Consider the following 18,371-nt stretch of genomic DNA (forward strand, 5'->3'; position numbering starts at 1 on the left):
TATGTTGCATGCTTCCCACTATGATAATAATGGATTAAGCCTTTGAAACGGTAAGACAGACCCCATTAAATGCTTTTCATTATGAGTTCTTGTGATGTGGTGTCTTATCACACTAGTATAAGAGAGAATTAGACAATGCTATATTCAAGGAACCAAAGGGTATGATTCTGCTTGTGCACTTGGAATATTCAGAATTCATGTGAATTTCAATTAGTTATAAAGAAAGTTCATTAGTAATTATAAACTGAATAATACTTTTCCAAGTTCTAAAGATGAGATTTCATTGAAAACAGAATTGAAATAGAGTTGGAGGACTGGTTCAGACATTAGTAGCACTCACTTTACAGTCAAGAGAACTAGAGATGGGGTCCTGGCACCACATAATAACTCCATTATCTCCTGATGGAAAGTCTGTAACGTCAGTCCTTAGAAAATCATTATTAAAGACAGATGCAGTTATTTTATAGACTTATAATTTAGGCTGGAAAACCTTAGCTGCATATTGATGGAAATATTATGCTTCAAAATACTAATAAGGGGAGAGTGACAGATAAAAGAATCAGATCACATCTTCTGGCCTCTGTTTATACATTAACGTACACACATTTGCAAACCCATAACTTCATATAACATATACACATGAAAAATAAATTAATTAAAATGTTTGCTAAAATAAGTTGAAGGTATCTGTTAACATATCAATATATGAATGGGATTGAATAAACACTGACCTTAAATATAATATAGGCATTATTGTAATTATTATCAATATTATATAAATTATTGATTGGAATCATCATTGTATATGAAATTATAGAAGAATGAAGGAATATATTAAAACCACCAATATATTTATTTGCTCACTTATGTACTTACTTATGAATTTATATATTATTGTGTATTAAAATTAACTTTTGAGCTACAAAGATGGCTTAGTGGTCAAGAGTATATTCTGCTTTTACAAAGAATCGAAGTTCATTCTCGGCATCTCTTCAATTTCCTGTAACTGCAAAATGAGGGAATGCTATGTTTCTAGCTTCCTTCTGTGAATAATGCGACCAGATGTACAGAGATACATGTAACCAAAAATAAAATAAGTATTAATATCATTTACAAAATTTCCCATTTTTGTAAATGATTCACAGAAAAGGGTAAAATTAGATCATTCGTTCTTATAATTGTCATAATTATGAACTCATGAACAATAATGATATCATATGTTTAGTTTCTTCTGTAGTAAATATGATCTAAAATATATCATAGTACTAACTGCTTAGAAATAGTTGAGAGAGAAAGAGAGAAGATGGATATAGATAGACAGACAGCTGGATAAGATGAGAAAGATTCCTGGGCATCTCAAATTAAAAAAAAAAACATAAAATTCTATCTAATAGTTGTGATTACTCTTACAACTTACCTAATATATCCTTGTAATCTGCATGTGTAAGTATGTGTCTGTCAGCAAAATAAGTGATCTTAACAAGGTGCATTGTGCAACCTGCTTAGAGACCGCCCTATTGGCAAAGCTTTATTTCATTTATTGCCATCTGGACTGTGACATCTGTGTTGCTGGCAGACAAGGATGAATTCATTCCTCAGAGGACCCATCCTTCATGTTTGTCTAATTCATAGAATGTGAAGAATGAACCCATACTCACAGTACTTTGCTCTCTGTCTAGTGACACAACAAATTGTTCCAGAGGAAGTACAAATGTTATTTCCTTTCTTCACGTTTTATGAATGTGAACAATGTCTCAATGAATTCAAATGAAGGGAAGATACTCCCAAATCCCTAAGTGAAGAGGTGTCTAATAATTAAGAAACAACTGCTAATGAAAACAAAATTCTGTTTGGAAAACATTTGCGGTAGCATGATGTCATCACAGTATTGCCAACTCATTCATTTATTCCTTCTTGTAGCCTTGGGAACTCGCTTAACTACAGTACACATAACCTGCCATCCCACCTTAACAACTGTGTTGCATCTGGGGCATATTTATTATTGACATTTCACGCAAGGGGAAACTCATTTATGAGAGTCAGGCATTGTCTCATTTACAGTTCATAGATGACTTGGCTACTGTGAAGATGCATGGCTACTCATTTAAGCTGCAATACCTTAGGAAGGAAGTGACTTAGCTATATATCGGGTATCAGGTGATTGATATTGCCTTTACACATATTATTGATTATAACAAATATATAAGTAAGCTTCATTGTTCTCTCTCTGATTCCATGAGTTTAAGATGAAGTTAACATTTCTGTAATTTTTAAAGAATAGTTTTATGGATTAAATGATAAATAACAATGTACTATTGACGGTAATGATGAGTCTACATTTAATCGCCTACTCACCTCTTCTGATATAAACCATCCTATATAAAAATGTTTTATGAAACTTGATGTAGTTTCCAATCCAAAGGATATTCCATAAGGAATGTTTCTCACTCCTGGGAAAAAAAAAAAAAAAACACTGTGTAAATTTTAACACCTTAAAATGTATTTATAGATTGAAAATAATTTAACCTCCTCCTGGTTGTCCATCCATGTTCAAAACTAAGGCTTTTTTTATACTGGATATAATTATGTCGTACAACCTTGCTTTAGATTCCTGACGATCCTCTCCTCTCTACCTCCTGAGCCGTGGTGTGCATCATTATATCTGCATTCTAGTTGGCCTTCCAGGAAACAATTTGTGTTTACCTCAAATAATTACGCAGAGTACACTCTGGAAAAAAAACCTATGAATATTATAGAAACCACTAGTCTTCATGTTTTCAAAGATTTATTTCCAGAATAAAAAGCTTAGAAATTCCTAACTGGTCTGCAGCATCTATCATTGTCTGGCCGATGTTTACCCCACACTGAAGGCTACACTTCTCCTTTGTTCTCTAGTTCTGTCACGAAGTTCTTCAAATGAATCTTCAGACTCTGAGCTAAGAGTGCACTGCATTTGTCTTCACTGTCACACAGAGCACTTACTGTCTATGCGATGGAGTACTGCTCTTCATGTATTTTTTCAAGCAAACATCAATTGGCAATCCTTAATGATACTTAAGATTTGATTAGCAATTTAATTTTTTTATTTCTAAAGGAAATACATATGAAGTAAAATTAGCTGTATTTTTCCCTATTATTTATCCTAGTTTTGAATCTGATTTCTGTGTTCATTTTTGGGGTATAAACTTTATTTTAAAATGTACATTGTCTCTATCATCTAGGATATTATCCCTGACACTTAACACCTTTCTAATCACAGTGCATATCCTTAAATAAGTATGTTGTTCAACTAAAATAAACATTCACTCTGTAATACCAATGAATAAGATTTATTCCTTGGGGACACAATTTTATTAGATGAAAAAGAAATATAATGTACAGTAATTTGATGGACATTATTTCTTGTATACATTATCAATCTATTAAGAATTAAATGACTGGACTGTCGTCTGAGCTTGCATTGTTTTAACATTGTCTACATCTATTAAAAATAGAAATCTTTCATAGGTCACCTGAGAGACACTGACCATGAAAACATTCAAAATATAAGAGTACATATTGATTACACTACACACAGTAACCAAAAAGTGCAATGGACTTATCTATGTCCATCTTTATATGCAATAATTTTCAATCACTGAAGAAAATGAAGTTTCCTAAACTGTTATAAAATGGATGGATTTGGAGGTTGTTTTGCTAGGAGAGGTCATGTACAACAGACAAGGCTCCACGACAATCTGTTTTAGATGTTAATCCTGAAATGAAGTGTCCAACTTTTATAAAGTGAGAGAGTAATGGTGGTTACCAGAGATGGGAATCATGGGATTTGAGAGATAGAGCACATGAAGTGATAATCAGAGGTTACCAAGTTACAGACAGCTAGTATAGAAAGTTGTGATATGTAAAATTAGAAGTATCCCTAATTTATTGTGTGTTTCAAACCAATAAAAATACTTATTGAATATGCCCTTCTTTAAAAACAATTAACATGTGAGAAAGTGTGCTGACTCTTACATAAACCCTGAAGAATATTTGCAAGCCCTGGAGTACCATGTAGTACCCCTTCTAATGTTTCATTTCATCTGTGTATAGCTGCTAACAGAACAGAGACACATAAAACAAACCTCTGTTTGCTCTCAATACTTTATAAAGGTGAGGAATAAATTACATAAAAGTTATATCAGTATGTAGTCATCTTTATTGGGATAAATCAGGTGAAACAAAATATAACTCATGGGGCCTGAAGGCTAACTTTCTTTGATCCTTTTAATTCCACCAAATATAGTGATATTTATCTAAACTTAAACTAATTTTAAAAATGAACAAACATGACAATTACAGTCAGCAGAAAAGATAGCTAGCTATAAAGAGTTCAAAAAGTTTTATATTCCTGGTAATGTTAATATTTTTCTCTTAGGAACTTTCCTGATGATTTCCCTCAAACTATGCTTTATTATTTGATATTTTTCATTTTCAATCTATTTCATGCTAGATGTATAAAGTGCGAGAAACTGGTTACTCTACTGGCTGGTTTTGCATGTCAATTCGATTCAAGCTGTATTCATCAGAGAGGAGGGAGCCTCCGTTGACTACCTCCATGAGAACCAGCTGTAAGGCATTTTCTTAATTAGTGATCATTGGGGAAGGGTTCAGTCAACTGCCGGTGCCATCCCTGACTGGCAGGCTGAACTGGGGAAGCAAGTCAGTAAGAGCACTCCTCCATGACCTCTGTTTTAGCTCTTGCCTCCAAGATCCTGCCTGTTTGAGTTCTTGTTCTGACTTCCTTGACTGATGAAAAACAAAGTGGAAGTATTAGACAAACAGACCCCTCCCCTTTCCAATTTGCCTTTGATCATCATATTTCATCACAGCAATAGAAACCCTAACTTAGGCAGTTACCAGGGTTTCTTACCTTGGCCAAGTCCAATATACTACATGCTAATGAAGAATAACGTAAAAACCAATTTACTTATTTTAAAAAAGCTGTCATATTGTTTCTCTATGCTACCCTGACTTTCATTGATTCTCTGTGGATTTCATATTACGCATCCTGACCCTAATTATCTCCACATCCCCTCATTACTACCCTCTGCAATGCAATCTTCATCCCAAAACAAAAGAAAAGTTAAAAAAACAAAACAGAACAAAACCACCCACTCAACCAACCAACTGAACAAACAAACAAAGTAAAAGGAAAACAAAGAGAATAATCTCGTTGTCATTGTTGAAGCTGTGAGGCTCGTTGAGTTAAACCGTTTACCCTTTAGTCCATTCGTCTTTACTTGTGAGTGTTCACAGCTGTGAGTCACTGGTCTGGTTGGAGGACTCTGAACTCTGTACACTCCTGATAATTGGCTCTCTCTGGAGCTCCTCTTGGATATCTTGTTTTCCTGAGTCCTGGACAGTTTGTAATTTTGCATCTGTAGTTTCTTCCCTTTCTTGCTTCCACAGTATCTGGATGCGGGGGATGCTGGGATGGTTCAACTCACAGTCCTGCTTCTCGGCCTGGGTGGTAGCTGGATAGGGTCAGCTCTCCAGCTTTCCCTCATCATCACTACTCAGGGGAGCTCTCCAGCACTGCCTCAGCTAGCTTACTCGACACAGACTGCAGCAAGCTGCCAGGGCAGTTCTGCACTGCAAAGGTGAGCAGATGCTTAACTATCATTTTTTTAACGACACGTTTCTGAAACCATTTTAATTAGGTAGTAATGAATGTCAGTAATTTATGCGGGCATTTATTAATCAGAAAATATTAATAATTAAAACATTAATATATAAAATAAAATATTTATTATAAGTGCAACTTTTACTCAGTAAATTTTGACATAATAAGATTTATTTTCCAAAGACATTTCAATATTATTTATTAATGTTAAAATGTGTGTGTGATTGAAGAAGACTATTTTAGATAGTTTAGTGGCTTTATGTAATAAAAGTTTCCCGAAGACTGAAAGGATCCAGTTTCTTAAGGATTCAACATAATCTGCATCTACAAAATTGTTAAATCAAGGTTTCATATTAAGTTAGCTAAGAATAAAATTAATCAAAAAACTATTTCCAGAGTAGTAAGTTTAATGGAGACATGAGATTCTTTAATTGTGTCTGGATTCATTCCAATTTTATTGAAAATGTCTATTCAATTTTTATTCTCTGCAGAACATTGCATTTATTGTTGTGGAAATTATAACTATGCAATTGATATAAAGACTCCTTTCAAGGATTTCTATTTTAATCATTGAATAATACAACTTTTATTAAGAATCTGAGATTGAAAATATGAATTTGTGCCTCTATTGTTGTTATGGTATTAGGAAATGTGCCTCATGCTAATATTACTGTAAGGTTGGTATACTAAAATGTGAAGTAATAGGAAAAATATTTTAAAATAATCATGAAATCCAGAATAATATATCAGGAAGAAATTATAAATGTCTGTAGAGATGGATGTATACATCATGACATCAGCATCAAATAATATATACACATATCAAGTACGTATTACATCCATTAGCTGTTATAATTTTAACTTACAAGTCTCTCAGTTTAATAAAAGTTGAAAAATTTGAAAAAATGTTTAAAATGCTATTAAAACTTGGATTTAAAGAATTTATTATGGTGCTGTTTAGTTTTGTAAAAACTAGTTATTATAAAAATATGAAATATAATGAATGTCAGCTAACATACTGCACAAAGAGGCAAAGGAAGAAATTTTAAAATGATGAAGGTAGAAAATTGTAGTTGAAGTAATTCTAACACACAATAGCTTAGCAATGATAGATGATTTTATTCTTTATTTCCTGGAATGTCTGATGGGTTTTTTAAGCTGCCTTTTTGTTTATTTACTAACACACACACACACACACACACACACACACACACTCACACACATCATTTTAGTTTTATTTTTCATTCTGAGATGAAGTTTTTTGCTGATTATTATTATTATTATTATTATTATTATTTTATCGAGACAGGGTTTCTCTGTGTAACAACAATTCTAGCTGTTCAGCTTTTGTAGATCAGGCTGGCCTCAAACTCACAGAGATCCTCCTGCCTCTGCCTCCCAAGTGCTGGGTTTAAAGGCATGTGCCACCACCACAAGTCTGATTCTTAAATTGTAGTTGAGGTGGACCTGGAACTCCCTATAGGCTTCCTGCCTCCACAGTCCTCTTGCTGAAAGTGCAGGTGTGTCTTTACATTGGAAGTTTTCTATTCTCTCATTGTGTGTGTGTGTGTGTGTGTGTGTGTGTGTGTGTGTGTGCGTGCGTGCGTGCACGCATATGAACATTGTTACTGATTTGGTGTATTGCAATCATTATTGACTACTCCAATTCAAAATGTTACCTTTCTGTACGATTCTCCTGTAACACATGTCCCTGCTGTTCCACAGCAATGCATAAAAACTGACAATTAAGGCAAGGGATAAAAGGGGATATGTTGCGGAAGAATATGTTACAAGTTCAGTGGAATACACGGAATACATTCATACTGAGCAAACAATCTCTATTTATTGTAGTAATTTTCTAGTCAGTTCCACTGAATTGATAGTCATTTACATTTATAACTTTAATTGTAAAAAGTCAACGGAAGGCATCAAAAGAAAAAAACTCAGGGCTATTTCCCAGGTGAGAACCCCTTCATTAAGGTGCAAAGAAGTATTGAAACATGCCAGGAAATTCAGTTGAAATTATACTGGAAAAGTTATTAGATACTATTAGTTAAAATGAATATGTTTTGTTGTGCGTTTTGTCAAGTCAAAACAGAAATTTTCACTTCATTGAAATAGATTCACAGGTACATATGTACACCTTCATAAAACTTGATAAAGTAAAAGTAATCTATTTTCACAGTATAACTTCTCAATTATAAATTTTTATGTTCATAGTGCATATAACTATAACATTAGAGGTGTAGAAGTTTCTTTTATGACGCAGCATGCTGTTGACAGGTTAGCTTACAGGATAACATTTGGCCATGTGTGTATGTGTGGATAAATGTCTTCACATATTTGTGTGCATGTATGTGTGTGGAAGGGAACACTTTATCCCATTTGTGGGTGGAGGGGAAAGGTCAATTTGGGATATTGGTCACTTCCTATCTAATTATATTTTATAAAATTAATATTTAATTCTTAAATTACTACTAGAAAAGAAGAGAATGGAAAAGAGGCCTTGAAAATAGACAAAATAAAGCGGTTAAATTAGAGGGATGTAAGGGTTAAAAAAACACGAGAGACAGAGCACTGAGAACCAATGTTCAGAGTGGGAAGGGAAGTGGAAGAGGCAGATGTGTTCATGGCAGTGAGCAGGCTTTTGTGTTTCATTGTTTGGAATATTTTTTTTTTGCTTATTTCAACTTATCCTTTTGCAGATAAGTATGAAAAAATACTTGTTTTAAGCTTCATGTCTTTAAAGCCAGCCTTAACGTACATAAAATCTCACAGCGTTGTGATATTACTCAGCAGCAATTTTCTATTTTATACTGCAATTAATGTAATTTAATGAAATTCTTTTCAAAATTTTCAGAATAAAGAAAATTATTGAGTATATATAAACTACACAAGTTTCCAATCTTGCTTGTCTAAACATGTATATCATATCATCACCTCATATTTTATAAAGTGATTTGAATATTTTTTCAATTCCCAGAATACCAGAAAAAATTTGAAACTCTCTAGATATTGTTACTTATATGTATATGTTTATACATATATAATATAATAGAATAATAATTATATATTTTAATAGAACCTAGTAGCGTGACTCTAATAAAGACTGTAGCACATGGCTTTTTGTAATGGCAATGAGGACATAGGCTCATTTCCAGAATTAGAGTTACATTCAGAGACTGACTGTTCCAGTCAATTCTAAGGATGCATAAACTGTTTTATTAATGAGTAAATTCAAAGGAAAGAAAATTTCACAATGTACAGATGTGATCATTCAGGTTTCCTCGGCAGGAACCATCTCATTGAATGTGTGCCACAGTGTTCATATTATGTCATGTGCAGAAGTGAAAAAAAAAAGGGGATACATGGATATTATCATGTTTCCTTTGTCTTGAAGTTTTGTAGTTAAAACAGTTCTTACTGTAAGTAAAATATATCATTTAAAATAAAATAATTATTGATAATAAAGTTTGACAAAAATAAAACCATAAATTGTAGATACTTATCAAATATCTACACAAATTTGATATTGCACTTACAAAGAGTAATATCTTAGTAGCCGAACACAACAAAATTTTAGATTTTATTCCAACAAATTTCCTGCCATACTTAAAGTAGATTCCTGCAATTATTCATCTCTAATGTTTTCAAAAAGACTTGCCTGTTTGCCAAAGAAAAGGCATGGGACCTGAAAAACTGAGCAGAGAGGTAATAGAGAGCACATCTCTTCAAACTTTCGATGAGAAATAGATGTGTTAGGTACTGATGCATTAGGGAGATAAAAATATAACCTGGGATTTTAAGTCAAAGGGAACTAGCTATGGTAAAAATAAAACAATATCTACTTAACACCATCCTAAATTCTCTTAGAATGAAGCAATACCTGAAACTGTATTTCAAAGAAATGAGAAGGAAAAATAAGTAGCAAAGGGATCTTTGCCACATTTCACGACGCTTGACTGACACTCTAAAACTATTCCACTTTCACTCAACTGATTCTGGTAAAAAGAATGAATGGATTGAACCTAATTGTGTTTGTTCAACTATCAGCTCTTCCATTTACTAATTTACATACTTGCCTAAAGGTTTCAATATTTAATTGCATGATCCTTAGAAGGGATACAACATTGTCAAATTCTCTGGTAATTTAGAACAGTAAATAAAATGACCTAACATGCAAGCTACACTTAAAGGACAACTTCAACTTTTATTTATTTATTTTTTTATATTAATCCATAGCCCACGTTGGGGCCTCTGCTTCACCTTCCTTTTCTTAATTTTATGATATTTTACTCTTATCCCAATTCCTAGTGTCATTAGATTCTGAACAAATATTTTCCCCTTATTTTATCATAATTTCCAGTGCCAAGAAGTTCCTAAAAAATATTGTTCCCTTATGAATACTCTCTATGCTCTTCAAGCTTCCCTTTGTCTTTCTGAGTAATAACGGTTATCCAGTTAAAAAAAATGTCTGGGGTCTGGGGAATAAGAAATTGCATCCTAACTCAGTCATTCACAAGCATTTAGTCCTAGGAAATTAATTAAATAGTGCTCTCATTTGTTTACTGAGAGTCAAAACGTTGCCCACTCCATAGATTTTTGTGCTCTTTTGTTGTTATTTTTGTTTTTAGTAGAATTCATGAGGACTATGTGTATTTAATATATTCATCATATTTCTAAAATAATTGGTTACTACATTGAAAAATGACTCATGCTTACATTTTCATGTCAGAATTTGGATCTCCTGTAATGCAAACTATGAAAGTCATCTTAATAACTATCGACACTATGGTCCAAAAAATTTGACATGACCTATAAATATAAAAGTTACAGAAGCTCACAATGATATTACAAATTAGTATGATGTAGACATTTTTATTTTATGTAAAATTTTTATTTAAAAAGGTTAGTTTATTTTTATTGTTTATATTTTAGAAATTTTTGAGATCATTTCTTTAAATATTTTCTCTTTTCTTTTCTCCTAGAAGAAAAAATTGCACTTGACCCTGATTGCTCTCTTTCAAATTCATGACATCTTTTTTCATTTTTTATTGTAACTTGCATATATGTGTATTTAGTCATATATTACTAAGTATAACATGCTCTGCTTGTTTAATCTTAAATGTACATATGCTCAGGGCTGTACATTTATATGACTAATGTGTGTTCTACTTCCTAGGGAAGACTATTTCTGCAAGTCATATCCCTTAGTTGCCTTTATTCTCTGTGAAGACTAAACCCGTGGAATCTTTCCAGCACCCACTTGGGATGTCTGATGTAGATGCCGTTGCTCAGATCATGTTTAAGTAATCATTTTTATAAGACTGTAAGGATGAAACTTCTGAAATTACTAAATGGTGAAATCTCACAGCAAAGTCCACAATCCTCTATGCTTTTTAATTTTTCTCTTTCTTTTCCTCTTATAAAATCAAGTCCCAAAGGATAAACCAATTTATCTTAGCAATGCTCATCATTAAAGCATTATTGATACAAGGAATATAAGAACAATCAGTTCATAAGATTCGTTACTCAATTTCAGGACTAATCTAGACATTTTAATCTCAAGTACACACCTAGAAACCTCATAATACTGTTGACTGTTCTTTTGTGGTTTCTGTTTTGTTTTGTTGTTTGTTTTGTTTGTTTTTCTCTTGGGTGTATAGAATTCAAACTCATGCACACAGTCTTACATAATAAGCATTTTTGTGACTGATTTCAAACCTTCAAGAATATTATCTGAATACTATCTCACAAATAATCAAAACTAAAAGAAGGTTTGAAAATTTGCTTAAGGAGAGAGATCATGAGAAAGAAAGAGACCGCCAAGTCCAGTTGGAATGGAACTGATGGAACAGGGGACCAAACCAGGCTCTCTGAATGTGGCTGACGGTGGAGGAGGACTGAGAAACCAAGGACAACGGCAACGAATGTGAACTCTACAGCATGGACCGGCTCACTGTGAGCCTTAACCTTCACCTGGCGATGGATGGAAATAGAGACAGAGCCCCACATTGGAGCACCGGACTGAGCTCCCAAAGTTCTGATGAGCGGAAGGAGAGAGATCATGAGAAAGGAAGTCAGAACCATAAGGGATGCGTTCACCCACTGAGACGGCAGGACAGAACTAATGGGAGACCACCAAGTCCACTTGGAATGGGACTGATGGAACATGCGACCAAATCGGACTCTCTGAGCGTGGCTGATGGTGGAGGCTGACCGAGAAGCCAAGGACAATGGCGATGGGCTTGGTCTCTACGACATGGACGGGCTCTGTGTGAGCCTTGTCAGTTTGGTTGCTCACCTTCCTGGTCCTGGGGGGAGTTGGGAGGACCTTGGACTCAACATAGTGTAGAGAACCCTGATGGCTGTTTGGCCTCAAGAGGGAGGGAGTGGGGGTGTGGGTGGAGGGGAGGGGAGGGAAGGGGGAGGAGGAAGGGAGGAGATGGCAATTTTTAATAAAAAATAAATAAACTGGAAAAAAAAGAAAATTTGCTTAACAAGAATGGCATTAAACACAACATAATCCAAATATTTAATGTTACTCTTAAAATGTATATATGGGTAGGTTATCAAATAAGTGTTGACAAAAAGCTGTTACTACTACAAGCATAATTGTTTTAAATCTATGCTATGTGGAAGGTTTTATAAAAACAATTTATTTTGATTCCCATAATTTACACTCATCAATATATGCAGTGAACACCACTGTGATATTCCAAACAACATTTATCTTTTGCTAGTCAAATGCAGCTGACTTTTTTTTTCACACAACTAACCTTTAGTAATCATTATTCTACTTTCTTGCTGACAGGCCTTTAGGCTGTAATTATGTGAAAAGTTGGGAACTGTTCTATTATGCTAAATTTATTTTATTTGCTATCTTCTAATATAATATATTTTTCTATATTATAGATTTCTCCTTATTAACCAGCATTTATACTCATCCTTAAATTTGTTTTAAATTTTTTGCATTCTCATTTAAAGGAGATCACAAAAAAGTAGTGATTATAAAATCTACTTCTCATATTTAACTATAATTCTGAAAAGAAGATGATATTCCCACAGAAATGGCAGGATTGGAAGCAGCAAGATCAGTGTTGGGGTATGGGCAAAGTCCCACATCTCAACATGGACTCACCCCTCAATTCACTGCACCTGTGCTGAATGGCCTTAGACCAGAGTTAATCCGGTAAAAGGGAAAGAACATTGAGCATTCAATGATAATAGTGAAGTCTGAAGAAAAATATACTGTGGTAATCTCCTAATACTTGATTTCATTATTTAGTCAAGCTAGAGACTAGGAAAAGAGACAGCTTCATTTTATTTAGAAACTTGAATTAGCATGGAAGTACTTGCTTTTGTGAACCTAATTTAAACACAGTATTTGGAAGAATGAATCAACAATTAATTAATTTATGTTGTTCTCTTCAGGTACCACTTATAATTCATAGCTTTTGGCCAGTAAACTTTTGAGAAAAAAATTAAAATTTGCATATTGAAAGACTCTAAATGTATTTGTAAGCCCCCTCAACCCTAAGACATTTTTCTAAAACCTTACACTCACTCTCTCTTGAAAATAGGACAGTCGACCACACACACACATGCTGGACTGCTTATCCTCCTGTGTCCTTGTGAACAATCTTCAAACATAACTCCATTCTGGGAATTGAGGCAAAGACAACTCACAGATGTTGACTCAGTTCCTGATGTATTGATTTAGTCACTAGAACAAGGTCAGGATGGCCCATAGATGCTTCCCTTATGTACCTGATCATGCAGCTATTCTCCTGCCCTGGAATAGACCAATCACTGCTAGTAACCCTTTGAATAAGCCAATCTAATAAATTGGAAAAAAACCCTACAGGTCCCCCTCTTTGTGTCTGTGGCTTTTTGCTTTAAAAGTTGGACTATAACAGCTATCAGAGGTCCTTCATATCCCGAACCTGAAGGGCCCTATCATGACCGAATAAAAATCTTCTTGCTTTTGCATCAATTGTGGTTATGTGAGTGGTGTCTAGAGCAACTCCTCCCTGATGTTTGGACTTCTAGTCCAACAATATAAAATCTCAAGTGACCCTTAGAGAGTTGTAGAGGGCAGAATTTGCAAAATATACAGCTTAAGAATGAGGCTTCATTTGATAGAAAATTCTTGAAAATTATTGGGAACTATGTAGGTGTCATAGAAAATGTATAAACAATAATATGGTGTTGCTGGCAGAAATGAATATGTTGAAAAGGAACTAAGAATTTAATAGTTTTGCAGAAATGTCTTGCCCAGAGAAATCTAACTGAATCTCTGAGGCATCCAGAGGAAGAACTTAACACTGGAAAAACTGGTTTCATCCCGTCTGATGACCTTGCAAGCAAGACTTGTAGCTGAGACAGTGGTGACATGGGGCCCAAACTTTGCTGGACTGCTCTGTTATGCATACATTAAAGCCATATCCTTATGTCAGGACACCCATGATGGCCTTAAGCAAGTCCCCGGATCTTCATTCCATTGGGTTCACATTGAATAAATCTCCCTTTACTGCACTTCAATATTACTTTTGCCTCTTTATTTGGTTGTCAAAACACATGACCTCATCTAGATTGTTAGGGCAGCAGGCTGTGAACCCAATGTTCCATAACATGAGAAAGTTAAGATATCCATATTCAATGTCCAAATTAAATATTTTTAAAGCATTCAAGATACAACCATTGTTAGGCAAAGAAAGATACAATTCTATCTTTCCTCATACATGAACCATAAATGGAGAGAAACAATTATTTGTATTCATATTTTTTTTTTTTTTTTGGTTTTTCGAGACAGGGTTTCCCTGTAGTTTCTAGAGCCTGTCCTGGAACTAGCTCTTGTAGACCAGGCTGGCCTCGAACTCAGAGATCCGCCTGCCTCTGCCTCCCGAGTGCTGGGATTAAAGGCATACGCCACCACCGCCCGGCCTTGTATTCATAATTTTTTACATTAAATTCCTGGCTTCTGCTTTCCTGGTTCAGTAGCTAACTTAACGTTTTACCTCTTCCAACTATCTTCTTTCTTAAATCACCATCGCAATTCTCCCCCACCGAGCCTACATACTGAAATGTAGTGTCATTGCTTCTACTGTTTCTGAGAAAATGAGTATAAAAATAGCGACCCATGACATATTTGTATTTCCACAGGCATTACAGCTCAGGAGTTAGACTTAAACGTCCCGTGTCTTCTGTAAACACTGTGGAGCTATTTGTGCCAACTGCTTAAGGCAATTCTCCTCTCTCTCTCTCTCTCTCTCTCTCTCTCTCTCTCTCTCTCTCTCTCTCTCTCTCTCTCTCTCTCTCTCTGTCTCTCTCTCTCTGTCTCTGTCTCTCTCTCTCTCTCTCTCTCTCTCTCTCTCTCTCTCTCTCTGTGTGTGTGTGTGTGTGCAGCTCTGTCTCCATTCTATTCAAGCACTGCAAGAAAGTGGCTATGTGTCATAAATTGTCTCCATTCCAATCCCCGGTAGATTATCTTGGCAGCAAACAGAGTCTTCACATTGACTTTAAAATCAATTATTAAGAATCAACGCATCTTTGCTATCATATTCCACTTACCTCTCCCTTCTGCACAGTAACCACAGTTATCTTTTCCTTTCTTTCTTTTTGTGTTGTCGGAGTGAATGCCCATGGAAATACTCTGACATCTATCTTAAACCTGCTGCTATTGACAGTTATATGGCTCAGCATTTGGACTGCTGACTCCTCACATCTCTTTGAAATACCATGTCCTGGAGGCTTTTGTGAATTATCTATACATCCCTGTACAACTCACTCAGTTGCTAATTCTTCTTACCTCTACAAACTCTGATGCAGTTAATTTTGTTCTCTTTTGTCTAAGCGACCTCTCTTTGTGGAATTATATTATTTTTTTACTAATAAATTCTTCTCATGAATTCTGCTAGTCTCACCCTTGAGCTAGGGTTTTCAAAAAGGAAAATACACTATGCATACAGATTATCTTGATATTTACTTTTATTCTCAATAAAGATGTACCACACCAAAGTTAATTTCTTTCCAGTTTTTTGAGTGTATCTGATCTTTGGAATGTTGTTCTACCACAGGATGGCTAGGGTGAGAGTTCAGTTTTTAAAAGCCCTTACTGCTCTTTCAGTGGTCATGGGTTAAGTTCTCAGCACTGGCATTGTGCTCACAAGCATCCATAAAGCCAGTTCCTGGGAAGTCTATTGTCTTTTCTGCAACCTTAGGCAGCAGGCACCGATGTAATATACATACATACAGGCACACAAAACAATCACACACATATAGTAAAAAATTTAAAATTGAAAAGAAAATGCCACAGTAACTTGTAAAACAAAACAAAACAAAACAAACAAACAAACAAAGCAAAGGGAAATAGTGAATGTGATGTAAAAAGACCAAAATTATAACACTCTAATTTGTACTGATACAAAGATGCTATTCTATTCTTCATGTTAAAACTAACTGTAGATTTAGATTTATAAGTTGTATTGGTTGGAGTTGTCTTAGTTATGATTACTGTTGCTTGTATTAAGTTACATGACCAAAAGCAATTTTGGTAGGATGTATTATATGCCCTAAACTTCCACTGTACACTGGCTTACTTCTCATAGCTACTCAGCCAATTTATTTTATAGGACCACCTACCCAGTGTTGGCAACACCTACAGTGGTCTAGGTCCTCCCACATCAGTCACTATTTTTAAAAAAAAAGTGCTATCTATGATTACCTACACCCTGATCTTTTGAAGACATTTTTTAAAATGAGGGTTTTTTTTTCCTCTTAAATGTCTTTGGCTTGTGTTAAACCCCTATAAAACTAGCCACCATAGAGCTTCTTGGGGAAGAAGAAATAGCTACATGTGTATAGAGAAATGATTGGAGAAAATATACAATAAATAGGCTAATATGATAAAGGCCAGATTGTACAGGATGAATCTGGGACTGCAATTTGTGGATACAGCGTGCAGACTAAGAATATAAGGAATTTATTTTTAAGATGTAATACAACATGGATAAAGGATCTTTCTATTTTTAAATAGGCTTAATGTTGAAACAAGTATAACTGTTTTATAATTTATACTACATTTTAGTGCTAATTATGCAAACAATGAGTGGCATATACTTGAGGCTCTTAGGATGTGAACCTGTTCATGGGTTTAGAGAATAAGGTCAGTATTTTGTAAACCTTCATGACATATGCAAATAAGGACCAATATGATGCATTGAAATAAGACTCCAATGAAAATAGAGTGCTTGATTCTTCAAATTTCTGTCTTAAAAAGTAATGAACATGGGACGCTTGACATTAATCCTATAAATAATACAATAGTCTATATACAAATTTCCAGAAAGTCTGAGGCTTTTTCAGTTAAGTTTTGTGCATCTTCAAAATCAATGATCCAGTGATCTGGGGAAAGAATATTTTTGTTTGGAAATTCATTTATTGTGGTGTACTTGGAAATTTGCATAAAGTCTGAGGCTTATTTATTTACTTTATGAACATTTTGAATGACAATGACCCAGGGATCTGGAGAAGAAGCACTTTTGTATAATAATTCACTTATTGTAGTGTGCTTGGATTTTCAAACACTCTATGTTATTTTTATATGCTCTTCTTTATGTGGGATGGATTTCCATTAATGTTTCATTGGTATTTATTTTTATTACAAAAGTATACATATATTGGCTGAGGAGATTACCTAGTGAGCAGGAGTACTTCTGCAAGCTTTGGGACCTGTGTTTGAATGTCTAACATGCTTTAAAAATCATGCATGCAACATCAAATTGCATACACGTAGGCAAAACACTAATACTCAAATGATTAAAAATAAAAACTTTAAGATTATCACTTTAAAAATCATTGGCATTTAAGATAATGTTTTTAACGTTTAAAGGTATTGTCAATATTCATAAATAGCTATTCAGAAAATAGCAGATGGATTTCCTGAATTTAAAGTTGTTTAAGGTGTAAGGAAAATATAACAAAATTATTCAATATTAATATTAAGTGTATATTGATATAAATGTCATTCATATATAATTTTATAAAATTATTTTAACATGTTGCTAATTTTTAAAAAATTTTTTGTCTGATGGAAGTTCAAAATCATCTATGCTTCTCATGTTTTGTTTCAAGTAGAATGTCTTAGGTTATGAATTAAAATGAACTTTTTATTTAATAAATTCAACCATCAGCTCTTCAATTCTCTTTCAGTTTCTGTCTAACCATTCTAATTACCCCTGTGATTCCATGAGTCAAAATGACTATCTGAAAATACTAAGTTTTGAAATATTTTAAGTAATTTGCTATTCCTATTAACATGCATGAGAAAGGAGTTTTTGAACATGTAAATTACCATGCACTTCCCACTGAAGTTTCTCTTGTGTTCTGATCTCTGAAGAACAGCAGTGAGTGACTGTCAAAAGACTTGGCAACTGTAGCTGGAAAGCCAACATTTTCTGCAGGTACCCTACGGTCCATCACTCTCTGAGTTCCAGGCCAAGCAAGAAGACAAGATGATTCCATCTTACCATTTTTAAATACATATTTCCTCTTTATTTTTTATGAAATAAGAATCACATTTGACAGTGAAATTTACTGTCATTTTGACATTCACAATGATTTAAATATATCATCTTTATTTAATTAGAAGGTAGTGTAAAGTCTAAACTATCAGAAAGCAAAATAATTTTTTATAGTTTTAACT

Source organism: Arvicola amphibius, chromosome 3 (genome assembly GCF_903992535.2).
Source record: "Arvicola amphibius chromosome 3, mArvAmp1.2, whole genome shotgun sequence".
NCBI lineage: Eukaryota > Metazoa > Chordata > Mammalia > Rodentia > Cricetidae > Arvicola > Arvicola amphibius.